The sequence below is a fragment of the Wasmannia auropunctata genome, unplaced genomic scaffold (assembly GCF_000956235.1).
Source record: "Wasmannia auropunctata unplaced genomic scaffold, wasmannia.A_1.0 LD334179.1, whole genome shotgun sequence".
Taxonomy (NCBI): Eukaryota; Metazoa; Arthropoda; class Insecta; order Hymenoptera; family Formicidae; genus Wasmannia; species Wasmannia auropunctata.
The window spans coordinates 22,032-38,962 of NW_012028711.1; the positions used below are offsets into that span (position 1 = coordinate 22,032).

General features: G+C 37.6%; 1 pseudogene; it reads right to left on the reverse strand.

Annotated features, from left to right (window-relative positions):
* Positions 1-157: 157 nt before the first annotated feature.
* LOC105459598 lies at positions 158-13,660 on the reverse strand (annotated as a pseudogene).
* Between the last annotated feature and the right edge of the window lie 3,271 nt (positions 13,661-16,931).

Here is a 16,931-nt window from a genome sequence, read left to right on the forward strand (position 1 = left end):
AACTTTGAGTTCATTTTCAGGTGCATAAAGAATTCTTTTTCAGAATTGGTAGAAAATGAATTCAAAATTGATGACATACGATTGAATATATGAATAAATTTTTTTTTAAATCTCTGTGCTTTTTGGGATATTAATATGTGCTTTAACGGAATTGTTTCTAGTTACCAATACTGTTTTCGATCAAATCGTACATCGCACTGACGGTGCACATAGTCGACATTTTATGACTTATCCATTCTGTCCTATTCACTGGCAGTTTCAATCTACTAAATAAGAAATTTCTATCAACGGTAGAACCCATTAAGAACGTTCCCTATATAATTGTCAGCGATCAATTCAAGATTTTCATAAAATTTCTCGAGCTTTCTATCATCCAACAATTCATTTGGATAGGCAGTACGTGGTGATATCATGTCGACTGCTTTTTTTTTAAGTGTTTGTTCTAATTTTCTTATCCGTCCACCTAAAAATGCTTGTAATTTCGTTAAAAAGTTACTAACCTTTCCAAATATATGATAGAGAATTTTAGAATTAATATTTTTAATATACATATATCTACTACTAACAAATATATAGATAACTAAAATCTTATTTCTAAAATTCTAATTTATTGATAAAAATATACATATGTGAGACAAGATTGAATTAAAATTTTCGTACATTGTCTTCTTCAAGATCTTTTCCTGTGTGATATCGTCGACCATTTCGAGTACAGCTTTCTTTGTATCCTCTTTAAGGTACTTTCTCACGTACATCGAGCCACCGCTAATTGCCATACTGCCAGAAATTATGTTTACGCATTCTTTCCATCTTGGTTGTCTCTTTGTTTTACCGTTTAATTCAACTGTGTACTTCAGCTCCCTTTTTCGGATGTCATCCGTCAGATACCTGACAGATGCATCCGTTGCTCTCCAAAGGGCATAGTTTGCCTGCACCCTCTTCGGCATCGTTGTGATGAGCTGTTCGAAGTCCTATAGATAGCTGATCACATTCACGATGACTATCTCGTTCTGATTTAGTTGTGCTTGCGGCGCGAAAATGGTGTTAAAATATTCCTCCCACGGTATGTTAGGATAAGCAGCGGACAGCTCACTCACATTCATGGGATTGTAGAGAAGAGTCACGTGGCGTCGTTTCACGTTGGGTAGCGATATTTGCGTATATATTTATCCGATTAATCATTTAACATTAATTTCAATCGATCGTGCGGTAATTTGGAAATTTTTTTGAAACTTTATTTACAATTATTTCGTATCGATTAATAATTAAGGATGACTTACGTTTGCGAGCTTGATTTCAAATTTAAGTGAATCTTCTAATTCTCTCTTAGTCCGATCTGGATTGGCTTCGAGAATTGTAGCGATGCTACAATGTACTTTAAAGTGAGATAGGTTTGAAATTTGATAAAAGCGAGAACCACAGCTAAAGTTTTAGTGCAGCAATAAAAAATAAATCTAAAGTTTATCTACGAAGAACAAATGTAATTTTAAAAAAGATTAGGCTATAGGAATGACAAATTATTGTTAAAAACTTTATTTTTCGAGTAATATATTCTATAAGTTGAATTAATAATTTAAAAATATTGCCGAGAATTTAATGAATATATTTACAATTATATTTCAAATTCATTTTATAGTTTATACAATATACATTTTAAAATAAACTCTATCTAATGATAATTTATCAACATTGAAAAGTATAAAGTTCGCTATATTTAAGTCTAGATGACGCCACCAGAATGAAACTCGTATAAAAACACGATTTTGTTGAAAATACAATATGAATTTAATTAAATCAATAATTCGAAAAATACATCCGCACAATTAAAAGTTTTAATAAAAAGTAAAACTCTTTCTTGCCCTGTTATAATATATATTTATTCAACACAACGACTATAACAATAACAATAACTGTAAAGATTTTTTCATACATTTGAGTTGTTATAGTATTAAAAGAAACATTACAGCAAAAAAATGAGTTAACACTTTTTTTATTATACTGTACGTTTATGTATATTTTTTTATACTATATATCAAGCTAGGTATATTATTTTGCACTAAAAAAGTACAATAATATATAAAAATTTAACCATTTGCAAAATTACTTATTGTACACGAAAAAAACGATTTTGATGAAAAGTCTAAAAATTTTGCTAAAAATAGATCTAAAAATAACTTTTTATTGAATCATCAAAATAATTTGTTGGAATATAAGCATTGCTATAAAACGTTTTGATGTTTTAGTAATTATTTTGACTTTCGTACAAAATTATTTTGATTATCGAACAAAAATTATTTTCAAATCTGGATTCGCCAAAATTGTTCTTTCTGTGTATATGTACAGATTTTTCGAGAAAATAAAATAAAATTTGCTTATTTCCAACGAAATTTCTTATTTACCTAGAATATATATTACATGTATGTACCTATAGCTTATGCGTACATGTAACTTAATTTTTTGTATCACATGTAATAATATATTACATATACATATATATATATACAAGAATCTGTAAAATAAATTATGAATGTTTGACCGAGACGACGAGCGGTACTCGAACGTACCAAATTGATCGATCAAAGATTGTTCAAAATGTATCTCCCCGCGGTTGTGCACCATACATCTCGCGAGAGTCCACCGCAGTGTCGATCGCTATATATGCTTTCTTGGGCCGTACGAACAGTGCCGAGTCACGTGATCGAATCTACTGCAATGACATTCAGTTTGGGCCGTGTGCGGGACATGGGTTATTAAGCGAGACCTGTTATTAAAGTCCCCTCCCTCCCTTTCTCTCGTTGCCCTGCCGCGCTAGCTGCAGGTCGCCCTTCCTCTCTCTCCCTCCCGACCTTAAGCCCTCCCCTTCCCCGTCTCTTCTCGTTCCCGCGTCCCTTTCCGAACGCCGTGCCTTCGCCGAACCGAAGGAGCGGCTTTGTTGATTTAAGGCGATAATACCGGGGCTGCAAGAGATTTTACATGAAAAAAAGGAGCGAAAGCACAAGACCGGCGCGCTTATAATTACAGATTCGCATTGTCCCGGAACCCCCTTAAACCCTCCTTAACCATCGCCGCCTGTCAGTCTCTCGCCCTCTCTCTCCCTCCTCACCCCCGCCCTCCCCCGTTCTCTCGTTCACTCTCAACTCGGAAATGATTCTGTAACGTAAGGGCGCGAACACCGCGCGTCGCGAGGTGGTCGTTAACTATACCGCGTTCCTAGCACTTAATTATTTATTCCACTACCATGCCAGCAATAGCACTTTTGTAATTCGTTCCTACCAATGCGCGCGCGAGTAACATTTAATTATACATATATTTCTATCGTCTTCCAGCTCTCCGATCTCTCTCTCTCTCTCTCTCTTTCTNTCCCCCCCCCCCTATATTTCTTCTCTCGTTTACCTAATCGCATTAAATATTAAATATAATGAACGATTCGTTCATCATTCGCGCACGGATTAATTATTTGTCGTAATTAACGCAGGCCACCGATCTTTAATTATTTGTTCAATTATTATCGCGATGTTATTGCACACTCGATAGAGCGTTTAATTATTTCTGGCCACAGTTGCGCTCGATGCTAAGCAGCTTATTTATTTATTTAACTCGATTGCCGCGTAAACGATAATTTCAAAATGGTGCAGCGAAACTTGACCGATAAAAGATCAAAATTTCGTGCGGTCGCAGGCAGTTCGGGAGGACTCGGAAATGCACGTTTTATTCACATGACTCGCGAGATCTGCTTTTGGAGCTACAGTTAGAAGTTATCCTTCACGGGGATAATCGCGAACGTTTAAATCGGTGAGAAGAGGAAACAAAATTGACTTTTCGGAACTGTGAAGTCCTGCGGAGGTTTATTAAAGAAAATGTGCCTCCGAGAGAGGATCCACCGGAGAGGAAGAAGACTCAATCTAAACGCTTGCAATTATCTTCATGGAGTGACTTCTCACGCCGCCGCCGCCGCGTCGGGAGAAATCGCCGAGGCGAACCGAGACACAAATCTCGGTTGTGGTGCAACAGTCTACGGACGGCGGTGCCTCTTCGGCTGCACTAAACCGGCCGATCATAGCTTCATCAGTCTTCCATGGATAAACGCTTAGCCACCTGAGAGATCCCGCAGATACGGGGAAATCAGACATTGAAAAAAGGCCGTGCCTGCTTGGACGGTCGTGTTAACAGCCGAGACTCATAAAGACGTTTAAAGTGGCCCAAGAGAGAGAGAGAGAGAGAGAGAGAGAGAGAGAGAGAGAGAGAGAGGAAAGTGAGAGAAAGATGAAATGAGACACTCTTTCGTGTCTTTTCTTCGTCTTTCTCTCTCCCTCTCTCGCCCTTTTTCCTACAGATTCTCTCTTGATTTCCGAAATCATCAGCTTTACATCGACAATAAAAACGGCGTTAAAGGAAACATATAGGTACATTATGCTGATTAATGGGCGCGCATGAACTACATGTGATGTATCAAAAGTCCTTTTCTGTCTTGCAAGAATCACAGGTCAAGATAGGAAAAAACGGCTACTTTCATAGGCGGCGACTTTTGTGGGGTGGAGTGTGAATAGATACTCCACACATCAGAATTTTCATGTGTGGAATTCCAGACATAAACAACTTTTTGTAAAATAATTAATGCCAAAAATAATTAAATTTCTTTAAAACTGTTATTTCAAAATTTCAACTATTGAGCGAACCGAGCGCGGCCAACAAAATAGTCAATTTTTTTTAGAAAAAAAAAAATATTTGAAGTTTGCTCTAAGTTTCAACAAGTTAAAGTAAGTTTTATAGTATAAAGTCTTTATAAAGAAGTTTATAAAGAAATCTTGATATGAAGGTACATGAAAATTTTGTTAGCCCTCCCCCCTCCCCCTCTCTCGTGTCCAACTCTACACATGGCAAATCAATAAGTCGCCGTCTTGGCTACTTTTACATCAGAACAGTACCAAACCATTTCAAAAAATTTGGAGAATTATTTAAAGTAAAGTACATACAAATAAATACGTGTGCAAGAACTCAACACAATAGTTTTGATATTTTTTTATTTTCCCCCAAAATATTGATATTTTTTTTTATTTTAAATCCCAAAAAATAACAAAAACAAAATTCTGAACTGGAATATTTCCTGCGATTTGACAATTCTTTTGTAATTTTCAAGAATCCGGGTACGGATACTTCGGTCCATAATCAGATTACCGTAGAAACAACATCTTTCACCGGTTTATCGGTGCGATCAAAGAACGTGCGATGCACCGTTGACATGAGCCGGGGCTGAAGTGTCCTTTTTCCCTGACAACTTCACCACTTCTTCTTCGGAGGAGGGGTCGATCCTATTATCTACCCGGTTGACCTGCTGGGCGTAAAGTGGGTAGTCCTGTCCAGGAAACGGCACCCCATCAATTTTTAAGTCTCGAGAGTCTTTGACGAGTTTCGGTCGATGCGTCAGCGTTGTCCTACCGTCATCGTACAATCTCTACACCGCCGGTTCCTTAACCCTTTCGATACACCAGTTCGAAAGCGTAATTAATTATGGGATGTCTAAATTCCTCTTCTCTCGCGTCGCTATCGATTTAAGGCTGTACTACACATATATTCAAAACAATGAAAACATTATGAAAAAATGAGGAAAAAAGTTATAAATTATTTTGTAATTAGATCGCAGTCAGAAGTAATACAAAATCTTTGATGACAGTTTAGAATTGGGATGAAAAATTATTTCAATAAAAATAGAAGTGTGCTCTAATGAAAATGACAATCAAGAACTAATAACAAAAATTTCAATTTCTGTATATAAGTACTTTAAGTGCTCAAAATGATTAATACAAAGTTTCATTGCAATCCAGAAATTAGTTGTTCCGTAAATAAACAAAACTAATAACTTATAAACTAATCTCGCATCGGAATGAAACTTTGCACAAATTATCTTTAACACTTAAAGTACTTAAAACAAAAAAAATTGAGATTTTTTTGTCATTGTTTTCTGCATTTTGCATTTTAAAATAATTTAATTTTTAATAACAAATAAATTAATAATTAAATAAACTATAACAATATAATATAATAATGTGATCTGGTCAAATTATCTCACTAAATAATTGACAAAATATTCATAACATATATGTATAGGCCAGTATTTGTATTGTCCGTTTATTATAAAATTGAAATTGTTAACAATGTTAAAATTATTTGAAAATTAAAAGGTCTACAATTTTTTGTAACTATCTATGGCTTCTATGAATGATATACACATAAGTTTACTGCTGTCTCTTATATTTGAAGTGTAACAATAGCTGTGTACTCGATTATGTATCATATTCAAAATTAGTAGCGGTCGCTTTTTGAAAGTTGAAAGTAGCCAGTAAGATGGCCAACATCATTTCCGGGCCATGTCAGATAGATTGCAACTTGCAACGGATTCTATTATCGCAATCGTGTTCTATAAAAATTGCTAGCCAGGCTAATCGCGCAAGATATAATTAGAAAGTCGCAATTCTTGCTATCATAGCGACGTTTGTCACGCACTATCGACAGCGAAGATTACATACTGTTCTGTCGTGTCGCGGTATTGCAGATGTGTTAATATACATATTAGAAATCAAATATATGTATATGTATAACAAAGAATAACGTTTTCTGCCAAGTAGTTTATTGTTAATCTAATTAAAACATTTCGTTATTTTTATATATGTGTGTATGTGGTCCTAAAAAAATTGAATTAATAAAACTGAAATAGTCCCCAATAAAATCTCATTCAGGAATTAGAAACTTCAGAGAAAGCAACTAATATATTATCACTTATTTTTTATCTAACTGACAAAAACTGACAATGAACTTTAAGTACAAATTTTGTTTTTAAATGTGTTAATTAAGACAAATTGTTGGTAATTAAGCTATTATTAAAAAAGATTTCATGTGTAAATTGTAAAATTTGTTTATAAAATTTTTCCGTGAAAAAATTTGAAGAAATCTGAAAGAAAAAACTAAATTAAAAAAAAAGATAATACGGAATCAATCAAATAATGAATTAATTAATCCAATATAGATAATATCGTGTCTTCTTCTTAGTCAATTCTTTAAATTCAGCTAATTTCTATTTTGCCGAATGTCTTTTGATTATCTTTTTCATACGATATTTTCTCAGTAATCAATTCTAAAGCGAAATGCCCGGTGTTTTTTTATCTTCTTTCTCTCAAGCAAAATATGGAAATGGATAACCGGTATCTTAATTTCTTCATCTTTGTCCATCTCGGCATGATCGGAAGCAATTTTTTCTCGTCGCTGACAACCTGTGCTCTTTTCGGCTCGCGTGTCTGGTAATGATACCAGCGCGTTGGATAATCTGGGAGATAGCTCGCCAAGCGGCACGGTGTGGGATCATAATGTGTAAAAGGAAATCGCTTTACTTTAAAGTAAATGCTCGACGCGAGCATGCATGCGTGCGTGCGTGCGTGCGTGCGTGCCTGCGTGCCTGCCTGCGTGCGTGCGTGCGTGCGTGCATGCATGCGTGCGGTAGCCTCGTGTGAACCGCCGCTAGTTTCCTTTCATTCAGTAGTTTCTTCATCGGGAATGTCGCACGATTGCTGTTCGCGATTGCGCGAACATCAAGAGCCGATCTCGCTCGCGAGATCGATCGCTCGCTTATCGAATGCGGCCGCGCGCAGACGTAGGTATATACATGTACGTCTATGTAAGAAAAAAATTCATAAAAAATTGTATCGTATGAAGAATAAAATCCTATGTGTCACACCAAAAGCAATTCCGAAACTATCGTTGATTCCTTTGATCTGTTTTAATATATTTATCATTTGTCATTTCTAAAAAATAATGTATATATTGTATATATTAAAAAGGTATAAATGTAACCATATATACTCTCGAAATTAATATTAATTATATACATATATATATTTGTATACATAGATTATTGCATAATATATATGTATATACACATTTAGAAATGACATTTCCAATGCAAGAATCCCGACTATTGACTATAAAGAAAATTTTAGAGATTGATGTCATATTATTTTTCAAAGTTTTAAACTATATAAATACGAAAAGAGAATGTATGAACGCGATTTTTTCCCATCTGTTGTTGACAGAAATGCGGACGAGAAAAATTGCGCGCGAATAGTCGGCGGGACCCGTGCTCGTGGAGGGCCCGTGAGAGCCGGGGACGTGGATTCGCCCCCGCGTAGTTATCATAATGCTTCCTTAATGCTCGTCGCGAGGAGTTCGCGTGTAACTAGCATAACGCGCTCTCGTGAGACCAACAAGACCTCTTTCGCTCTCTGTCTCTTCGACAGCGATGTACATTAAGGCTTATTTACACGGTTGGCTACATTGTTGGTGTTATTGTGACTCGACAGTTGCCTCATTATTATTATTAAATAGGTCCCTTCGTAATGCGTGAAAAATTATAGGTAGACATACCTCTATCCAATTTTCAGAGTTTCATTTGACTCCTACTATTTCTGAGGATGATAAGTTGTATAACGGTATGTTGTATAAAGTTATGTTGTATAAGTTGTATAAAGATATTGATATATTTTTTTAAAATTATACACTCAGACAGAAGGGGTTGTAACTATTATAACATAAAGATGATAACTATACAAATTCTATATGTAGAACTAATAGACATGTTTGAATAAACTATTTTATAATTGCATAATAACTGTAAAATAGTTTAGTCAACTATGTTCATTAATCCTACATATAAAACACAGTTGACACTTTCATAGTTGCCATTATTATATCTTTTCTCTAATAAATATATGCAATGGAAGTAAAGATTATATTGATAACTTGATAATAGTTCAGATATAAAAGGATAAGATAAATGACAGAGAAAGAAATTTGGAATTTATAAAGGCATTTTTTAACGATCCAGCGATCGTTATAAATTTAGAAAAAAAACCATTAATAAACATTTCGGCCGTAACTCTATCAGAAGAATTCCATCTCGGTTAAAAGTGAACCGTGTAAGTTTGCTTTTACGCTGTACCCGATGCACGGGGAGAGCAGAGCCGTCTCGTCGGCACGCATCGACGAGAATATTCCCACAAATTGGCAGAACCCGGCCGGGATCGAACCGCCGGAAAATATTCCGGCCGGATGAACGCAACGCGGGATTAACGACCGAAAATAGGAGCAATCGTTAGCGACCGTAATGTTGTTTATCGGCGAGAACGCTGAACCAGTAAAATCCGGTAACGATGTTAAAATCGTGGCGGACAGAATTTTCCCGTTTGCACGACAATACTGCGCTCGGTGCAAATCCTATTTTCGACGAGAAGCACAATCTTTTATTTGCGAAAAAATGTAGGTTACTTTTGTTTAATCCCATTCTGTGCTTTAATTAAATTTTAAATTTTATAATATTATTACATTTTATAATATTATTACATTATCAAGCTTAATACATTATAATATCATTAAATATAAATCCTAAAAGTTCAGATTTAATAATATTTTTTTAAATATTTTAAAGTTATTAAGTATTTTCAATAAAAATATTATATATATATAATATTTCGATTTTATTTCAATTTTGAGAGAAAAGTCAAGAAAAACCGCACAAAAGGCGCTTCAATTCTTGGAAAGTGAAAAAATCTAAAGCTGCGATTGTAAAAAAAAAAATTGAAATTGAAACTTTCGAAGAAACGTGTAATCATTATTCAAATATATAACATTTAAATCGATCGAAGAAAATAATGTTTACTACTTCGAAGTACTGAATGAATCAAAAAAGTGCGTATACGAACGTACATAATTTTGATTCCTCCATAAATTTTTATTTCCTTTTCGACTTCGCTCACATTCGCACGTTTCACTCCGCGTTGCCTGTTTGCGGAAAGAGCTGGTTAAATCCACACGCACAACGTAAAGTTAGCGTAGAGACGCTCATTCAAGCCTCTTTATGCTTTCATGCAAGTCAAATATTTCGTATCGTTTAATACAGCCACTGACGAACATCCTCTCTCACCGCGCGGAGAGACGCCCATTCATTCTCTCTCTTCTCTTTTTTCTTCTTCTTCTTTTTTTTTTATACTTTCATGCAAGTCAAACATTTCGCGTATCGTTTAATTCAGTCGTTGGCGCGGCTAGTTAGCGGTTACTATTGTTACTAAGTAACCCGCTCGTCAGCAGTTAATCTAGTTTGCGCTCGTTATACACGGCGCGCAGTGTAACTAGGAGGGAGAAGCGGGGGTTAGAGGGGAGGGGTTGAGGAGAGCCTTATCGCGCTTGGGCGCTCGGGCCCCCGTGAGGCCCCGCCGCCGGCGCGTTGCGTCGATGCGACGATGCGAACGCGCGCGCGTTATTATTATTATTATTATTATCGTCAGTGCACACACGGCGCGCACATCGTGATGCGGCAGGTGAGGCGAGGGGGCGTGGCGCCGGATGCGGCGTGTATCATAGAAACACGTGCATTTCCGGCCGTCAGATCTAGATCGATGCACATATCGAGAATCGCAGTTGCAACGTTGCCCGCGTGCCGCTCCGACCGAAAGATCGTCCAGATTGCGGCACACGCTCGCGCTAACCCTTTATCGGCCAAAAAAAAAAAATTGCCGAAAATATTAATCCTGATAACAAACATATTTATTTCCTCATTAAAAAGATCATCTTTTGCTGAGAAGAGAAAAAGGAGAAGAAAATAGAGAGGGAGTTCCAAATAAATACCAAATGTTCCACTCCCTTAAAAAAAAATAATAGAACCCGAATTGAGATCCCAAAAAATTACGAAATCTTTAATTGTCGCGTCAATTTTCAAAGAGGATTAATCGAATTTTAACAGAATTGTTACAATGCATTATTAATTCAGAGGAAATACTAAAAATTAAAGAATTATGTGTATGCTAGACTGCAATTTTCACATAAAGTTAAGAGTGGATCCACATCGAATCGAGTCTTAAAGAGGAAGTTCGGCACCTGTGAGGAAGTTCGGTCTCTAGACAAGAAGCTCAACTCGATAATGTGGGTCCACCTTAAAAGATATAACCGCCCCGCACTACTAATCCGCACGCAACTATTTTCACACGCGGTGCGGTTGTCGTTATCAGCTCGGGCGGCCTTACGGGACCTCGTGCGCGGAGGTCCCATGCCCCGCACGTATAAAAAGGCAATGTAAACCATTAGCATATCAGTATATAAGCATTGTTTCCTGGAGGAGCGGCGAGAGGGTCTGCCGGTTGCATGCGTCGAGCGCATCAGAGGAGCGCAGCGCGGCATGCACCTTCTTTCAGCCGTCCTCCCTCCTTCAGCCCCCCTCTCCTCTCTCCACCTCCTCCTCCTCCTTATCCTTCCCTTTCGCCGGCCGGAGACGTTGCTGAAGTCACCGGGCAGACACTAGTTGCATGTCGCCGAGCTGTAAACGCGGCGTTACTCGATTAACGTCGATCGTCCTGGTGGATGGGCACGCGTATCGCGCCATGGATCGATGGGCAGGCGATGATAAGGGCACCGCGCGCGGCCATCGAGATGGGCACGCACCACGTTGCCCGGGCAGTCACCGGAGATACCCATCGGCTGCCTCGCAATAACGCGCGGCCTTGACTCCGGGCTGCGCAATACTCGCATACTCGATTGGATACGCGGCACCTTCCTTTCTCATTTCCCCCGTCTTTTCCTCTCTTCGAGAAAATAGGGTAGATGCGAATTGCATCTAATGCACTTTTCCCAAGAATGGTGAGAGAAAATGGGATCCAATTCGATGTAAATTGAAAGCGATTTTCCGAGGGAAAATGCGAAAGAGCGATGTAAATCGACTCGGCAAAATAGAAATTTTGGTTAAGAACGAAAAATAATTTTTCGCGGAAAATAATCGAAAATAAAGAATACTCTGATGAGAAATCTAAGGAAAGTTCACATTCTTTACGTTAAGGTAAGGTAGGGGTGTTAAATAAATCAATTAATTTTCGTCTTAACTGATTCTAACAATAAGTCAAGTTTATCTCAGATTTAGATTTTCTTTCCGATGTCCTTGAATTTCCTTGGAAATAAATTTAATAGCAAAGATATTTTACGTATGAAGGAAGCAAGCGTTAGTAAGTACTTACTTTGCATAATAGGCAAATAATTATATATACACAGTGGAAAATATTTTGTACTTGTATTAAAAATAGTCCACTTAAATGAGTACTTTGTTAAATTTTTATATCAAGTTTTTAACACACCTGAGGGTTAATTTAACATAAAGTGATTATGTTATTTGAATATTGTGTGTTAAATTATTATTCAATGTTTCTTATTGTTAGTATTAAAATAACACATAAATAACACATTTATGAGTAAGTGCTATATGAATAATATAAAAATAATGTAAAACGTAAATTCTAAGATAAATGAATAAAAGATATACATGTTAATTTAATTAACGTAAGTATAAGTGTTAATTTCACTGAAAAAAAAAATTTTCACAGTTTGTTTCCAAATTGTATCAATGTTACATTTTTTGTTAATTTTACATAATGTCTGTTATTTTCTAACATACCTATATTTATCTTGTGTTAAATTAATACAAATTTTCCATCTATGTATATATTGGCGTGATTCTCCTTTAAGCAAAATAAGACGCACACACGTGCAATTTTTAGAATACGAAAGAGCACCCCTTCGCTGTGTAAAGTATAAGAGCGGTAAAGTGGCGCGTAAATCTTGAAACAGGATCGAAGGCGCATTCGCATCATCGCCGGGGATATACTCTCTATTCGGGATCGCGACCGGATGATGGTCAAGGATACCGACGAGGCGCGTCCCCGTCGCAACGATCCAGACGCGCCACTTTGTCATGGGGTATTACGCTCAGCAGCGGCGCCCGATAAGCCCTTGCCTTCGCGGCGGCGCGGCGCTTCCTTTCGAAGGCGCCCATTACTCGGCTTAATGCGCCGAGCTCGTTCGTTTTTATTATGCGCGCGCGATGCATTCGTTCGTTCGTTCGTTCATTCGTTCGTTCGCTCGCTCGTTCATTCGTTCGTTCCTAATATCTCCTTCGTCCGCTCGTGATCGCCACGCGACGACGGCGGAGAATTTACGGCGGTATCGGAAAATACACCTGACGTCTAAAGAGAGAAAGAGAGAGAGAGAGAGAGAGAGATGGCGAGTCTCGATAATATCGCGACGCAGAAATACTCACGGCGGATATATTCCGACCTTTACATCGGCTAGGCATCCCGTGCTAATAAAACATTAGCACGCGGAGGAATGGAGTGAGCAGAACTTATCGGCGCATTATGAAGGAAGATACGGTGAATGTGTCGACCAGTTAATAGCTGTCGACAGAGTCTGTCGGGTCTGTAAATTAAAACCAGCGTCGCGCAAATTAATATGGCTAATATATTACGAAGATGTTACGATCGTTATTACACCCGCAAAATTGATACAACCATTTAGAATGAGGAATGATTCGCCGAATCTCATTTATTATCGTGAAGATTGAGAAAGGGAGAGAGGGAGGAAGAGAGGGAGGGAGGGAGGGGGAGAATGAGACAGAGCTCTAAGAGATCTTCTCGTCAATGAAATTTTACCTCCTCACCGGCCCGCTCATTTCTCGCTTCTGATGTTCAGTCGTGCCTAAAGTTGCAACCGTAACTGTAACTGCAGCCACCGCCGTGTGCACAGTTGGGGTGGCACGAGACGACGAAGGGGAAAAGTGTGACGGTAGCCAAGTCCTCATTAGCGCATTCCGCCGCGACGCCCGCGACTCAAAGCGTCGTAAAAACGGCTGAGACGTAGCGGGACAGGAGCAAGGAAAGCTAGCTGACGTAGGAGAGGCAAAGAGAAAGAGAGAGAGAGAGAGAGAGAGAGAGAGGGAGAGAGAAAGAGAGAGTCTCTCAACGAGCGGAACTGTTACGTACGGAATGTCTACAGATTTCAATCGTACGATAATTCGACTCTCTCGACGGGACGGTTAATAAAATGCGTGTTAGGAAGGTATTTCTTCGTGAATATGTTGGACTTTTTCAAGAGCAAAAATCTGAATAAAAAATCTAAATCAAAGTCTAATTATAAGAGAAAAACAAAAAAAGATTTACAGTTTATCGCATGTTATAAAATTGCACTTTTCAAAGTAAATTGCAACCTTTACTCTCTAAATTTTCTGGAGTGACTGTTCACTCTTTTGGAGTGAGATTTACTCCAGAAAATTTAGAGAATACAAAAATTTAATACTGGAAGAGCCAAAAAATTACTCATTAAATTAGTGTTTTAACTGTATTATTGCTGGTTTTAATTTACAGTATTAAAAGCCGTAATAAAGAATGCTTTTAATATTTACCATCATATCTTTCAATTCGACAGAGTTTCAATCTTACAATTAGTCATGTTACAGAAAATAGATAAAATAATGCGAATACTTAAAAATACACTACTTGTTTTATTAATAAAAAGTTAGCCCATTATACTCTTGTCATTAATATACAGATTATATTTTTGTCGAAATAGAATTACGTAATAACGCTGGAATAGTCGTTAATGCAAAATCACATTATTCTTTTAACACAGAATATTTCTCTCTTTGATTGCTTAAGAGATATTAGATACGTAGAGGAGGAAAAATCGGCTTTTTATCTTCGGCTTTGTCCTTTGAAATTGTTCACAATGATGCGATGATCTTTAAATTAGACGACTTAATTCGCCGGCCAGGAGAGATGTTAATGTTTTGGAGAATAGATGGCAATTTTGGAAAATAAATTGAAACAAGGAAATTTTCCTTCTCTAACGTCGCTTATATAAGCACGGTGATTATTCAAGCATTGCATAACAACTCTATTCTAACAACGACAGAATCTCCTATTAAATGCAAATGACAGGCCGATCTCTAATTACTGAAATAAGTAGCGTATTTCCGAGGTGTTCACATTATTTTGTTCTCTTCAGTCAAATTTAACATCAATTCCGTCGCGCCACATCTTCCGACACGTTGAGCATAACGAGCGCATTCCTTCTTTTCTCGCCTTCTCTACTTGTTATCTTCTTTTTTCTTCGCTATCTGTGCGAAAAGTCGCACCCAGTCATTTCATAAAGCGCGGTAAACACAAAGGGGCACAAATCCCCTAATGATATCGCCGTCTCTCTTGAAGAACACGTGCTTAAACGTAGAATACGTCGCTCGAAATAGTTCAAATATTATCGATCCGTCGAGATCCGGTGATAACGATAAAAATTATAAAGATCCCAACGTAAAAACACAATGGAATTCGAAGAGCGTATAAAAAAAAACAGGAGAAAACAATTGTGTAAATAATTTGACATAAGAAAAACAGAATATTGTTATAATTAAATTCGGAGTATGCGTGCAAATTTAAGAACGTATATAGATTTTAAACATCTTACTGGAAAAAATATCTGATTGTTGCATTAATTGGAAATCTGGTGGAGATGCAGATGAATTAAAGATACAAATCAAGACTTATTAAGTTAAATCTGTCAAAGATTCTAGTCGACATAGCCAGAAATTCAATTATGATAAAAGGAATTCTGGATTAATATCTGGTATAATTTCAGAATGTTGATGAAACTTGTATACGTACTTCTTGTTGGTACAACCGAAACATTCTTCTCGATGTCTAAATGTGGACGGAAATATATCTGAGGATCGCATCGGGCTCTCAAGAGAGCTCAGATCCTCAGATCTTCAAGTCTTTAGAATCTCGAATTCTCTCAGGCCCAGTTAATGATATGACGGCGTCGGAATCTCAAGTCTGCCGAGACTGCACGGCAGTGCGAATTTCTTTTTCTTTTCCTTCCCTTTAGAAACAAAAAGAAAACCGACTTTTCGATTTCGGAAGTTAGAAATCATGTTACGCGCGATCGCGCGCGGATAATCAGTTTGCTTTCTGGAGCAAGGGGTTTCTCCGGGCTTCATCCATCCGCGCTCTTCTTTCAGACGATCTCGTAACTAAGATCGTAGACGGCCCGGAGAGAAATCCGGGTGATTTATATCGCGCGGAGAAAGAAAGACGACGCGCGCGGCGACGCGTCGCGACCCGGTAAGAAGCGCTCGCCCGGGGCGAGAGAGCGGCCGCGGCGCTTCGTCACCGCGCGACGGCTCAGATTCATGTAGCATGAGAGTGTTTATAAATACGGGAAGGCGGGCCGGATTTGTCAAGTCGGCGCTCGTTCCCGGGGCTCTCTCGTCCGAGACGAGGGACACGTGTTACAAACGAGCGGTGAGTGTCGCCCCGGAGAGAGAAAGCGTCGGCTTTCCGTGATTTTCGATGCCCGTCGCGCCGACAAAAGCGGAAATCGTCCGCCGCGACTCGTTTGAACTTGGAGATCTAATGTGGAGGGTCGATCGTCCTCTCTCGCGCAGATAAAAAAAAAGGATGGTCGGATGTACTTATCAGATTGTATGAAGCAATTCAATGAATGTAACAAGTATATGCGCATAGATACCCAATTCTATATTTCTTAATATTTTATTCTTGAAATATCAACATTGGGAGAAAAGTGTGTTTGCGGTGTTTCTGACTATAATTGTATATGATTAAATAATTATAGTTATACAGAAAGAACAATTTTGCTGGATCCAGATCTGAATTAAAATAATTTTTGTTTAATATTTGAAATAATTTTGTTGGAAAGTCACAATGGTCGCTAGAGTATTAAAACGTTTTATAGTAATGTATATAATTTTTAACTTTCCAACAAATTATTTTGATGATTGAATAAGAATTATTTTCAGATTTGTATTTAGCAAAATTTTTAGGCCTTTCAACAAAATCATTTTTTCCGTGTAGAAGAGCTCCATTTTATAGTTATTACTACTATAATACGTGTTGGTGATAATCATATTTACTCTCCCAAAAAATATACATGGAAAGAACAATTTTGCTAAATCCAGATTTGAAAATAATTTTTGTTCAATCAAAATAATTTTGTACGAAAGTCAAAATAATTGCTATAGAATATCAAAGCGTTTTATAGCAATGCTTATTAGTTTTAAC